Here is a 14,779-nt window from a genome sequence, read left to right on the forward strand (position 1 = left end):
TGAGTGACTAGCACAGTTTATTTGCCCTAAATCTTCCATCTTGTTTGAAAAGGTACATTTCTGCTTTGTCTCTGTTGTTTTGTTTTGCTTTTTAATAAGTCATGCCATAGCTACTTCTAACAGAGATGGAAGCACACTGTACTTGATCAGCTATCAGCTTCCCTTAAATTTCTGTATTTTGTTTTTAATTCTTGTATTTTCAAATAATGGATGTACTGGACTTAACCATTTGAAAGACAAGCCTAATCAATACAGCACACTGTATGCCACCAGCCAAGCCTGCACTGTTCATGTTTCAGGATTATTTAACAGATGTCAGAAACTGCCGTTCCAGGCCCATGAAAATGGTGGAGCCTCTCTTGATATTAAACCCACAAACACACACACAAAGCAATTCTGCAAAAAAAAAAAAAAAAGAAAGAAAGAAAGAAAGAAAGAAATTTTTTTAACTTTCTTTGGTCTTCTGAACTTCAAAAGACAACCACAACTTCATTCCCTGTTTTACATTTTTTTCCCCTTCTCCTTTACAATATCAATTGAGGTCTCTTTTTCTACATCTTTTTAGGGAATTGTTACAGATGCTTCTGGGATTTATAAAATAATTTCCAGCACATTAATGCAAAAATTCTGTGACTTCCCTATTCAATAGAAACAAAAGTGATGATTCCAATTTGAATGCTCTCTCTTCTCTTTCTGATCTTTACCTCCTGTTCCTTTTATCTCATCTTTTCCATTTCTGAGCCTCCAGATCAAACTTTTCCTCTGTTGCTCCATTCTACCCTCTGACCCTTGCACAAAACAGGAATTCAATCAAACACATTCATGCTCAGTCGTCTTTTCCTTGGACCTTCTGTTAGTCACTGACTCTCACTATGCACTCTTTTCACAGTTAAGACTAGTCTCGAAGAATTACCCACCACCACCACTTTTTTATCCATTAAAGGATATAACCTTGACATTGATCTGGTAAGATCTGTACATGTTTTTATTTGCATTTATTTATTTAAATTGTTTTGGCCGCACCACACAGCCTATGGGAGTTTAGTTCCCCAACCAAGGATCAAACCTGAGCTCCCAGCATTGGAATTATACGGTCTTAATCTCTGGACTGCCAGCAAAGTGCCAGATTTGTGTATTTTTTAAAAACCAACCTAGTCATCAGTAAAAGGAGAAAGATAAGATGGCAGCTGGAAGATCAATTGGGAGGTAATTACAGTGTCCACGGAAAATATCATAAGGCCCTGTGGAGGCAACGGAAGCAGCCTGGGAGAGAAGACGGAGTTAAAGGACACTGAGAAATAAAACTGACAAGACTCAGTGTCTGGGATGTAGGGTCTGGGGGAGAACAGGTGGTAGAGAAAGACTCCTAAGTTGGTCTTTGGTGGCAGCACAATGCTTTCTTTCAGGAGATACGAAGAACAACAAGTTTTGGTCAAAACATGATTCTTTCAGTTTAGGTTTCTTCTGGGAAACAGTCCTTGACTTCTGTTTCATTGAATTCAAAGTAAACTCTCCCAGTTTTTTGGATATCCTTCTAAAGTGTTCATGACAACATAAGAAAATCTGCATAACGCATTTTCACTAAAATTAGGGTATCATGCACAGTGATCAGTTTATTACATCTTCAATATTAACCATTTGGGCAGGTATATAGTAGTATCACATGGCAGTGTTCATTTGTACCCCCCTTATGATTAATGGTGTTGAGTATCTTTTCAAGTACTTTTTTGCCATTTGTACCAGGCTCCTATGGCTGCTGTAATATATTATCATAAACTTGGTGGCTTAAAATAAGAATTGTATTTATTCAGAGTTCTGCTGCTGCTGCTGCTAAGTCGCTTCAGTCGTGTCCGACTCTGTGCGACCCCAGAGACGACAGCCCACCAGGCTCCCCTGTCCTTGGGATTCTCCAGGCAAGAACACTGGAGTGGGTTGCCATTTCCTTCTCCAATGCATGAAAGTGAAGTCGCTCAGTCGTGTCCGACTCCTAGCAACCCCATGGACTGCAGCCTACCAGGCTCCTCCACCCATGGGATTTTCCAGGCAAGAGTACTGAAGTGGGGCGCCATTGCCTTCTCCATTCAGAGTTCTAGAGACAGGAAATCTGAAAATCAGTATCACTGGAATAAACTTAAGGTTCATCATGGCTGTGCTTCCTTGGAAGTCTCTACAAGAGAATCCTTTCCTTACCTTTTTGTTGTTGTCGTTATAGCACAACTCATATACCTCAACTGGACAGAAAAAAATGAGTATCATTTACAGTATCTTAAGATAAACTGTTTTTGAATGAGAGTTGTCTTTATAGTACATTGAGGTCTACAAGATGTAGAAAGTTACTATTCTAGAAAGTTTACTACCGCACAAAATGAAGACTGCTGAAATCGAACAGCGGGTAGGGGAGGGCCTGTGGTTTCTCCTTTTTCATTAGCTGCTATAACACTGTCCTTCAGGTGGCTGAGGGAGTTTCAGATTTTCTTTAGACATCATTAGGTGTTGAAGCTCTTGCAGGACAACTTTGATGCGATTATTAATTCTGCCATTTTGGTAGCATTGATATGGCTCTAATGGGGCTCCACCACCCCATTAGAACTATTAACTCCTTTCATATGAATTTTTGTTACAAATTTCACAACGGGGGGGTGCTTCTGGGTATTTGGGTCCATATTCTATTTTAAGGCAGTATATTCAGTTTTCATAAATTGTTCTTGGAGGCCCAATCATCCCTGCCCATCTTGTAAGTGCCATGTCTTCATCATCTTCTAGACTTAGGCCAACTGTGCTATCTCCTACACCTTTCTGGCCTTCTTCCAACAGTTGGAAATTGCAAGGAACTTTTACTCCCGAGCCCGTGGTGGCTGCCACTTTGCATCACTGTCATTCCTTTCCTCACAGCGCTTTTAGTTTCCAGAGCTATATTCCTCGAGTTCCTTGGCTCCAGGCCCCTTCCTCCAACTTCAGTGCTGTGGGCAGTCTCTTCTGTTTCTGCACCTATACCCTTCCATCACGTATGAACAGGGCAGAAGTCCTGGACATTTTTATGGTCTGGCCTTGAAAGTCACATAATATCCCTTCCATAATAGTCTATTGATGAAGGCAGTCAAAAAAACCCACCCCAAAGACGACTACAAATGACCAGTAGGTACACGAAAAGGCACATAGCATCACTAATTAGAGAAATGCAATTCAAAGCCACAGTGAGATATCGCCTCCCACTCTTAGGATGAAAGTGAAAGTCGCTCAGTTGTGTCCAACTCTTTGCAATCCCATAGATTATACAGTCCATGGAATTCTCCAGGCCAGAATACTGGAGTGGGCAGCCTTTCCCTTCTCCAAGGGATCTTCCCGACTCAGGGATCGAACCCAGGTCTCCCGCATTGCAGGTGGATCCTTTACCAGCTGAATCACAAGGGAAGCCCAAGAATACTGGAGTGGGTAGTCTATCCCTTCTCCAGCAGATCTTTCCGACCCAGGAATCGAACTAGGGTCTCCTGCATTGCAGGTGGGGTTTTTTTTTTTTTTTTTTTTTAAACCAACTGAGTTATCAGGGAAGCCCACACACTGTTAGGATGACTATTATTAAAAGGACAAGAGATAAGTGTTGGTGAGGATGTAGAGAAAAGAGAACACTTGTGAACCATTAGTGGGAAGGCAAACTGCTACAACCATTATGGCAAGAATTTTTATTAAAGTTCCTCAAAAAAATTACAAATGGAACTATCATATAATCCAGCAATTCCATCTGGGGACTTATAAGCAAAGGAAATAAAATCAAGTTCTCAAAGGGATATCTGCACTCCCATGTTCACTGCGCCATTAATCACAATAGCCAAGATATGAAACAACCTAAGTGTTCATCAAGGGATGAATGGATGAAAAATGATGTGGTATAAACCATCATGGAACAGAACATGGAAGAAAATAACTGAGTCACTTCACTGTACAGCAGTAGTTAATGCAACATCGCAATTCAACTATACTTCAACAGAAAATAACTTTAGAAAACCATTTAAAAAAAGATGGGGTGATGGATTCATGGATATGTATGGCTGAGTCCCTTCACTGTTTACCTGAGACTATCACAACACTGTTAATCGGCTATCCCAGTACAAAATAAAAAGTTAACACACACACACACACAGCTGTGGTGAAAAATACAATGAGATTATTCAGACATGGGAAAGAAATACTGCTATTTGTGACATGAGTGGATCGTGAGTGCATTATGCTACAGGAAACAAGTCAGCCAGAGAGAGACAAAATGCTATCTGTTCTCCCTAATCTGTGACATCGTAAAAAGCTGAACTCATAGAAGCAAAGTAAATAGTAGTTGCCAACAGCTGAGGGATAGGGGAGATGGGGAGATATCCAAGAGTGCAAATTTCCAGTTATAAATAAATACTGGGGATATAATGTACAGCATGGTGACTACAGTTAATCGTATTGTATTATATACTTGAAAGTTGCTAGCAGAGTAGGTCTTACATGTCTCACCCCAAAATATAAAGGATAATTATGTGAAGTGACGGAGATGTTCACGAACACAATTATGGTCACCATTTTGCAATACTCACAGGTATCAAATCATCACATTATACAGCTTAAACTTATACAATGTTACATGTTAATCATATCTCAAATCTGGGGGAGAAATGAAAATTTTGCATATACTATAGGACCTAGTAATTCACTACATACCCAACAGAACTGTGTACATATGTACCAAAATTATATACCAGCGAATGCTCATTGCTGCACTATTTCTAATAGCCAAAAACTACAAACAACTGCAAATTTTTCCATCAGTAGGAAAGCTACTTGTATGTATCTCATGAGTAGGAAAGTTACTTGTATGTATCATGACACATGCATGCATCTGTATGCAGGGGTAAAAAAAAATGAGTCAATTACAACTATATGACTCAACATGGATGAATCTCACATACATACTGTACAATTGCATTTACATAAAGTTCAAAAAACAGGCAAATCTAATGATAGGAAGAAATGATGCTTTTGAACAACAGTGCTGAAGAAGACTCTTGAGAGTCCCTTGGACATCAAGGAGATTAAACCAGTCAATCCTAAAGGAAATCAACCCTGAATATTCATTGGAAGGACTGATGCTGAAGCTCCAATACTTTGGCCACCTGATGCCAAGAGCCTATTCATTGGAAAAGACACTGATGCTGGGAAAGATAGAGGGCAAGAGGAGAAGAGGGTGACAGAGGATGAGATATTGGATGGCATCACTGACACAATGGACATGAATTTGAGCAAACTCTGGGAGACAGTGAAGGACAGGGAAGCCTGGCGTGCAGCAGTCCATGGGGTTCAAAAGAGTTGGACTCGACTTAGTGAATGAACAAAAACAAATGATACTAGAATAAACATTTATGTTTTCTCATGTAGGAGTTTCCAAAAGGCTATAAAACTGAATAAACTATGGTGTTAGACAACAAGGACCTACCGTATAGCACATGCAAATCTGCTCAATGTTATGTGGCAGCATGAAGGGGAAAGGAGTTCAGGGGAGAATGGCTCAGATCAGTTGCTCAGTCGTGTCCGACTCTTTGTGACCCCATGAATCGCAGCATGCCAGACCTCCCTGTCCATCACCAACTCCCGGAGTTCACTCAGACTCACGTCCATCGACTCAGTGATGCCATCCAGCCATCTCATCCTCTGTCGTCCCCTTCTCCTCTTGCCCCCAATCCCTCACAGCATCAGAGTCTTTTCCAATGAGTCAACTCTTCGCATGAGGTGGCCAAAGTACTGGAGTTCCAGCTTTAGCATCATTCGTTCCACAGAAATCCCAGGGCTGATCTCCTTCAGAATGGACTGGTTGGATCTCCTTGCACTCCAAGGGACTCTCAAGAGTCTTCTCCAACACCACAGTTCAAAAGCATCAATTCTTTGGCGCTCAGCCTTCTTCACAGTCCAACTCTCACATCCATACATGACCACAGGAAAAACCATAGCCTTGACTAGACGAACCTTTGTTGGCAAAGGAATGCCTCTGCTTTTGAATATGCTATCTAGGTTGGTCATAACTTTCCTTCCAAGGAGTAAGCGTCTTTTAATTTCATGGCTGCAGTCACCATCTGCAGTGATTTTGGAGCCCAGAAAAATAAAGTCTGACACTGTTTCCCCATCCATTTCCCATGAAGTGATGGGACCGGATTTCATGATCTTAGTTTTCTGAATGTTGAGCTTTAAGCCAACTTTTTCACTCTCCACTTTCACTTTCATCAAGAGGCTTTTGAGTGCCTCTTCACTTTCTGCCATTAGGGTGGTGTCATCTGCATATCTGAGGTTATTGATATTTCTCCCAGCAATCTTGATTCGAGCTTGCGTTTCTTCCAGCCCAGCGTTTCTCATGATGTACTCTGCATATAAGTTAAATAAACAGGGTGACAATATACAGCCTTGATGAACCCCTTTTCCTATTTGGAACCAGTCTGTTGTTCCATGTTCAGTTCTAACTGTTGCTTCCTGACCTGCATACAAATTTCTCAAGAGGCAGATCAGGTGGTCTGGTATTCCCATCTCTTTCAGAATTTTCCACAGTTTATTGTGATCCACACAGTCAAAGGCTTTGGCATAGTCACTAAAGCAGAAATAGATGTTTTTCTGGAACTCTCTTGCTTTTTCGATGATCCAGCGGATGTTGGCAATTTGATCTCTGGTTCCTCTGCCTTTTCTAAAACCAGCTTGAACATCAGGAGAATGGCTATATTTGTATATTCAGCTGAGTCCTTTCAAGTTCTCCTGAAACTATCACAATATTGCTAATCAGCTATACTCCAATATCAAATAAAAAGTTAAAAAAAAAACAAACAACTACAGTGTTGTAAATTAGGATGGTGTTTATCTTTGGAAGAAAAGGGGGTAGTGACTGCAGGGACCTCTGGGAAGTCTCCTGCGTTACAGATAATGTTCTATTTTGTGATCTGAATTGTGGTCACCACTTTGGGGTAACTCGTTGAGGCACTGTCTACTTTTCCTCATATAGATCAACAAGCAATTATTTGTGTGTATAAGACTGTCACCACGTCCTCCTCCTCTTCACCCCCTTGCTAGCATCACTCCATGGGGTATCCCATCATTACCCACTTGAGGGACAGCACAGCTTATGAGGGCAGCCAGGATCAGCAAGTCCCCTCTGAGAGTGGAAGGTCAGCCCCATCAGGCTTATCAGCACAGGGGTTTAATCAGTTTGATTGGCGGAGTGCCCTTTGTGTATATGTTTCCCAGCCATGTCTGACTCTTTGTGACTCCATGGAGTGTAGCCTGCCAGGCTCCTCTGTCCATGGGATTTCCCAGGAAGAATACTGGAGTGGGTTGCCATGCCCTTCTCCAGGGGATCTTCCCAACCCAGGAATCAAACCCAGTTCTCCCACACTGCAGGCAGATTCTTCACTGTCTGAGCACATCAGGAAGTTTTGGAGTCCGCATTAGTACTTCCCAGTTCAGGACAACTTCCCCATGCTGTACTTAAATTTCCAAAGATACCTGCACTACTGATGGCCATGAGGCTTCTGCCCCCAAGAGGCTCTCCTAGATCCGGATATCTGGCTCTGCCATCTGGAAGCGATGGTAGGGAGCTAGAGGAAGAGCCTGCAACAACCCCAGGATGCTTGAGTGACAGAGATGTGGGTCAAGTCTGAACAATGTACTCTGGCTACATACTAACTACATGACTACTTATTTTCTCAGCTATAAAGCTGGGCTGCAGTGACCTTAACATACTATTTTGGGTTATGAAGATCACTACCATAAGAACTAAATACAGAATTTATTTAATGAATTAAAATGTTCTAAGTAAAAAACAAACTGTATATACAATCATTTACCATTGCCAGAAATGTAAGTCTTCCTCAAAGAATTTAATCAAAGTTCTGAACATCTACCCTTGTGGTCTGATACCTGAAATTACATGCATGCGTGCTCCATTGTGTCTGATTCTTGCAACCACATGGACTGTAGTCTACCAGGCTCCTCTGTCAATGGGATTTTCTAGGCAAGAATACTGGAGTGGGTTGCCTTTTCTCCTCCAGGGGATATTCCTGACCCAGGGATCAAACCTGCATCTCCTGCATTGGCAGGAGGATTCCTTAATGAGCTACCTGGGAAGCTGGGTATGAATATGGCCAATAAAGTTTCCAAAAAAACACATTTTTTAAAAAATGGTTGACCCTGGGCCAAGAGGGTGGGACTGGAACTGGGTGGGGTCTGTGGCTTTTTATCGATCAGTTCAGTTGCTCAGTCATGTCCAACTCTTTGCGACCCCATGATTTGCAGCACGCCAGGCCTCCCTGTCCATTACCAACTCCCGGAGTTCACCCAGACTCACGTCCATAGAGTCGCTGATGCCATCCAGCCATCTCATCCTCTGTCATCCCCTTTTCCTCCTGCCCCCAATCCCTCCCAACATCAGTCTTTTCCAATGAGTCAACTCTTCACATGAGGTGACCAAAGTACTGGAGTTTCAGCTTTAGCATCATTCCTTCCAAAGAACACCCAGGAGCTGATCTCCTTTAGAATTTTATCTATAGCCTTCTGCAATATATTTTTTAATCAATTGCATGTATTAGTTTGATCAGTTCTTTTAAGATTATACCCAGAAAAATATTAACATAACTAAGATCCCAGCTGTTCTGACCTTCACAATTACTGACACTCCTGGTCTCACATTAGCCAGGATTTAGAACCCAGATTCTTCATGGGTTTTCCTAAGAAAAATAATCATTGCAGATTTAATGATTTTTTTAAACAATTCTCTATGATGATTTCTAAGACCATGGGAGAGGATCACAGCAAATACAATCAATTGTTACATTCATGTTTTCCTAATTATAATTTATCAAAGTAATTTGATTTTGAAAAATTAAAGACGATAGGAGGCTTACGGTGAAATGCAACTGCCACACCCCCCCCCCCCCCCCCCGCCCTGCCAACCCACTCTCCATCCTTCTACGCCATCCCTGAGGGCCAACCTCTTCTCATTACTTTCAATTAAGTCTATGTTCAGTTCTTTTTATGGTTTTTGTATGAAAAACCCTCCATTTGAAATGTCTCCCTTTCAAGCCTCCTCTATCTTCAAAGATGCATCCTCTTTGGAAGAAAAGCTATGACCAACCTAGACAGTATATTAAAAAGCAGAGACATCACTTTGCCAACAAAGGTCTGTACAGTCATAGCTATGGTTTTTCCAGTAGTCATGCATGGATGTTGAGAGTTGGACCATAAAGAAGGCAGAGCACAAAAGATTTGATGCTTTAGAATTGTGGTGCTGGAGAAGATTCTTGAGAGTCTCTTGGACTGCAAGATCAAACCAGTCAGTCCTAAAGGAAATCAACCCTGAATATTCATTGAAAGGACTGATGCTAAGGCTGAAGCTCTAATACTTGGCCACCTGATGTGAAGAACCTACTCATTGGAAAAAACCTTGATGCTGGGAAAGACTGAGGACCGGAGAAGAAGGGGGTGACAGGATGAGATGGTTGGATGGCATCATGGACTCAATGAACACAAGTTTGCACAAACTCCAGGAGATAGTGAAGGACAGGGAAGCCTGGTGTGCTGCAGTCTATGGAGTTGCAAAGACTAGGAGATGACTGTATGACTGAACAACATCTTCTCAACTTTACCCCCAGCTGCACTGCAAGGACCTGAAGCCCTCTTCCCAAAGAGGAATCTGAACAGAAATTCAGTGGGTCCTCTGAGCCCGGGGGGCTCACCTACAGGTCCTGAGCAAGCTCCTCGTCTGCAGAGCCTTGCATCTCCCTTCAAGGAATTTTATACGTGCTGCTCATAAGAGTTTCTCCTGACTTTATATTACTCTGTATTTTACTTATTTATGTAATCAGTAATGGAAGTATGCTCAGATGCTCCAAAAAAATACCAAGAAGAATGGTTCACTCTAAGAAAAACAGAAGGAAAATATAAATTTGGTAAGTGGGCAGACTGGAAATAGCAATATAACACAGTGTCTTGGGGAAAAACCTGTATTTTTGGAGTAGAAAGCTCCAGAAGAGAAAATAAATGTGAGAAGTGAGCCTTAAAAAGTTAATAGGAGTCAGATGGTCCTTACGTGTGAGGCCAAAGAGCTGGACTTCAGCCCATGGTCCAGGAGTTGACCATTTAAATGCCTGTAAATGCCAAACTGATCATGCAAATAAGAGAAGTGAAATCATGTAAATGAGGAAAAAGACAGGAAGTGTGGGTCCTCTGGGAAACTGGCGAGATAGTGCCCTTCCAGATGGAACAGTTTGATTATTTTTATACAAAGTGTAAGACTAGTGTTGCCAGGCATACCACTTTAATAACGGCAGACTATCCAGATTTTTCTATCAAATTCTCTGGTTTTTAAATGTTGGCAACTATTACCTGTTTTTTCAGGCTCACAGTATGTGGTCAAAAAAAAGTATTACATATTCTTGAAAGCTGGTTTCAGCCAACAGATCATTTTTGCCTCCCCTAGAAGCAAAAAGGAACAACCATTATGAAACTTAAGACAGGGCGGACCCATGGTCAGTCTGCAGTTTTAGAGATTGCTCTGGTGGAAGAATACAGGATGGATTGATTAGGGGAAGGAGAAATTGAAATCAAATGTGGAGAAACCTATCTGAAGGCACCTGCAGATCAATCTTTGGAAATAGATGTACTGAGAGTCAAACCTAAGGCACAACACTTTTATCATCGATGATTAATTTTTCAATGCAGGTAGGTGAAATGGCTCTGAGCATTTCCACCAGAATTTGACCCCCAATGATCCCTGAGAACTTTCTATTTCGTATAAATCTTGGGTGTGACAATCAAAGACAGAATGGATTTATCTCTTCGTTACTTTCCATAACTTCAAATTTTTTCTTATAAATGTACTTGCTAGTATTAATAAGAGGATAGAGTATACATCCGGCTTTAGAAGGGCAGCTTGTTGAACCTCTACCCCCTGCTTCTGTATTATATCAATCGTAGAAGCAAACAAAGGTATTTTCTGCAAATGGTTCCCATGTGCCCACATCTCCGAATGTAAAATAAACAGTGTAGACCATGAAAACAGAGTATTTTAAACAGAGCACTGCAGCTGCGGAAACTGTCTAAACATGAACCTTATTTTTACAGTCGCTTAACAGTGTCCTTTATCTATTAAATTAACTTTTAAAAAGGAGAAAATGGGGAGATGGAGGGGAGGGTACAAAAGGGGGACAGAGAGAGAGGTTATCCATCTGTTTTCCCGAAACACTTAATACTTCCATTTCTTTGAGTTTAGATACCAGCACATGTTTCCATCACAAAGTTACTGTGTCTAGGCAACACATAAAGAGAAGATATTAGCCACTTTCAGTGCATTTTTAAGAACTGTTCTTTACTCACTAAGTCGTGTACAATTATTTGGGACCCCATGGACTGTAGGCTGTCAGGCTCCTCTGTCCTGGGACTTCCCAGGCAAGTAAACTGGAGTGAGTTGCCATTTCCTTCTCTAGATCTTCCTGACTCAGGGATTGAGCCCACATCTCCTTCATCAGCAGGTGGATTCTTTACTGCTGAGCCACCTGGGAAGCCCATAATTTTAAGAATATTTTGGACCAAATCTGTGCAAACCTGATCAAATCTCATCTTTGTCTCATGCTCAAACCAATGAAGTCAGAGAGAAACAATGTTTCCCAGCTCTACAGACAGAATCAGACAGGTGCTGGCCATGCTTAGTCCCGTCCCAGTCCCCACATTCACAGGCTATGCCCAGGCATCTGGTCCATCCCACTGGTCCCCAAAACAAAAAAGGAAAGAGATACAACATTGATGTGGCATTTTATATCAGATTGGCTTTGAAGAGAGTTCAGTGAGTCTCAGCCATTTGCAAGTCAACCAGCACATGAAGAAGTCAAGGACTCACAAGCAAGAAAGGGGGAACCCTGGCCTGGTTTCCCACTGAATTCTGAATTCTGGGCTCTGTTCCCACTTTTCACTTAAAGATACGTACGTATGACTAGGATCTGGGCACCAGAGGCCTGACTCTCCCTGCTGTAAAATTGCTTTTCTCTACAGAGATGAAAGTCAACATTTCCACCTGCCATGTACATTTGGGGCAACCTTGTTCCTACTTCTATATGTAGAGGGTCAGCTTGCAGAGGGTACAGTTCCCATGTCTGAGGTCAGAGTGAAGAAAAAACAAAATTCATGTGAATCTTTCTGGAGTAGTGATGAAGGGAGCTGTGCTCCACATAGCCTGAGTTGAGAATCAGTCAGCAGCTTCTCAGGGCAAGTTCAACAAAATTGGTTTTAACCCCCAACGTTCTCAGAATATTCCAGAAGGTTCTATGTAACCCACCTGCACTGTTCCCATTTTCCCCCAGCTTGTGCTTCTTTTTTTTTTTTTTTTTTTTTAACATTCTAGCCCTTTTTATTTTTATTTTACAATATTGTATTGGTTTACCCATGGCGGATTCACGTTGTGCTTTTTAAACTGAAGTCGTGTAGATATAGTACTGCTTTGCCAAATTCTCCAACTTTCTCCACTCAAATTTATAAAGTTCCATTTGTACAGTCCCCCAGATAGTAAAGACGTATGCAGGCGCCACTGATTAGTTTTGCAGTTTCAATGCTGCCTGCCCGCCGCCTCAGGCCATTGACAGAGTGTGGGTATGTTCACAGCTCTTTCCTTCTATCCTTCAGCTTTTATGGAAAATGCAGGAAGTTTGAGGCCTCTTATTTTAAATGGCGACCTGCCAGAGACAGGCCTATTTATATATGTAAGTGTTACATATGGTATCAATTGAGTAATGGGAAAAGAATAGATTGTTTATTAGAGGGGGTTGAGAAAATCGCTCATTGTACAGGGGAAAAAAACAAATCATTCTTATGGATGTTGAGATTCCTCCCTGCCATGTCATTGGAGAAAAGAGGTAAAAGCTGGAACCGAAGTACAACTGACTCATTAAATATACAGCATGTGTGTGTGTGACTCTTTGTGACTCCATGGACTGTAGTCTGCCAGGCTCTTCTTCAGGCATGAATACAGGAGTGAGTTCCTATTACCTCTACAGGGGATCTTCCCCACCCAGGGACCAAATCTGCTACTCCTGCATCTCCTGCATTGGCAGGCGGATTCTTTACCACTGAGCCACCTAGGAAGCCCTGAAATATACAGACTGGACTTCAATAGAGTTTATCAAAGTCAACCCACACACAGCACATGGTGCTCTCTTGAAGGATGATAAGTTACAGCCATCAGCAGGGCTCCCACTGACTGCCTCAAGACAGCCACCAGTGAAACTCATCAGGCTCCAAATCTTGATCCAACTCCTCTTCACCTGGAGCATGTGAGGACCTCTCACTCCAACTCCCATCTCCTATAAGCAATGCCCCGTCTCCCCTAACCCAGCTGCCCTCCTCTGGTCTCAAGGGTACAGATGAGGCCAATCTCATTCTTCAGGTTTCTCGCTAATTGTGTATGTTAGAATCTAAATTCTAAGTCTTAATTCCTTCAGGACCTCTCCTGTGACTCTCAAAACCCTGTTTATTGGAAGAAAAAGAGAAAAATGCTGAGATTCAGTTTTATTGCTCTCTTCCTTAAGGCAACAAGAACACCTTAGAACAACACAAGGAATATCAATATTGTGGAATTATTCAATAGCATGTGGAATAATGCTATTGTGGAGAATCAAGAACATAAAGACGATTGCTTCTAGAGGTTATAAGACTGCATATAAGTAACTCAGCAACATCCTTAAAGAACCACAGAGGAAAGCGCACATGACCTTCTCATTTAAAAAAAAAAAAAAAAAGCTGGAGGAGGTCTCTGATTAGTCCATCTAACTTCTCCCATCTCTGATCAAGCAGTTCTCCTGCTTGGGAAATGAAGTAGTGTGAGAGCCCCATCCTATGGTAGAGACAGCCTCACCAAAACCATGTGTTTGGACTAAGAAAGCATCAACAATTCTCCAAAAGAAGATGGAAGCACTTTTCCAAGAAAGGATAAGATTAAGTGGAGGTGAACTTGGACAAACTCCAGGAGATAGTGAGGGACAGGGAGGCCTGGCATGCTGCAGTCCATGGGGTTGCAAAGAGTCGGAAAGGACTTAGTGACTGAACAACAATAAGACTGTATTTGTTACACAAGAAACTATTCTAGAAGTCATCCCAGGAAGATTTTCTGAAAGTGTTTAACAAATGATTAGATACTCACAGAATACACCTTTTTACAACTGGAGAGAAAAGAAACCACCCAGGTTCATATACAAATATTTGGATATATATCCTGTGCTCTGAGTGAGGTCAGTCCTGAGAACATTTCTCAAAGGTTATGTGAGCTGGCAGGGCACTCGAGGGTCCCGGGTACCCCGTGTTTGCACACAGCAGACCCAAGGCCTGTAGCTTCTTTCAGCCTCCAACCACCTCCTGGTTCAGCAGCAACATTCGGGACCTTTCTGCCCTCCATCCTCTACCTTCAAGACCAACCAACATGGCTTTTTGTGCTTAGCACCTCACTGCCCACCAACCAGGAGCTCCCAGATCCGTTAGATAAAGTCCACCCGTCAACCCTAGGGTCAACTGAATCTGTGGACTTCCCACACTTACCTCTCCTGGGGCTTCTACTTCCACCTAAAGAAGTGGGTCTGCAGGGCCTATGCTGCTTCTTCTGCGAATGGGCTGAGAAGCATCAGGGTGCCAAGCCTCTCTTGAAGATGCAAAACCATGGTGTCAGACACACCCTTTCTAGGACAGGCAGAAACCGTCCCCCATGAGTGGGCTGAAACCCTGGACGACATGGAAG

At 42.2% G+C, this 14,779-nt stretch overlaps 1 pseudogene; it reads right to left on the reverse strand.

Moving 5' to 3' along the window:
* Positions 1 to 490: 490 nt before the first annotated feature.
* On the reverse strand, positions 491 to 6,824 carry LOC139183187 (ubiquitin-conjugating enzyme E2 variant 1 pseudogene; annotated as a pseudogene).
* Positions 6,825 to 14,779: the final 7,955 nt, after the last annotated feature.

Source organism: Bos indicus, chromosome 5, assembly GCF_029378745.1.
Source record: "Bos indicus isolate NIAB-ARS_2022 breed Sahiwal x Tharparkar chromosome 5, NIAB-ARS_B.indTharparkar_mat_pri_1.0, whole genome shotgun sequence".
Classification (NCBI taxonomy): domain Eukaryota; kingdom Metazoa; phylum Chordata; class Mammalia; order Artiodactyla; family Bovidae; genus Bos; species Bos indicus.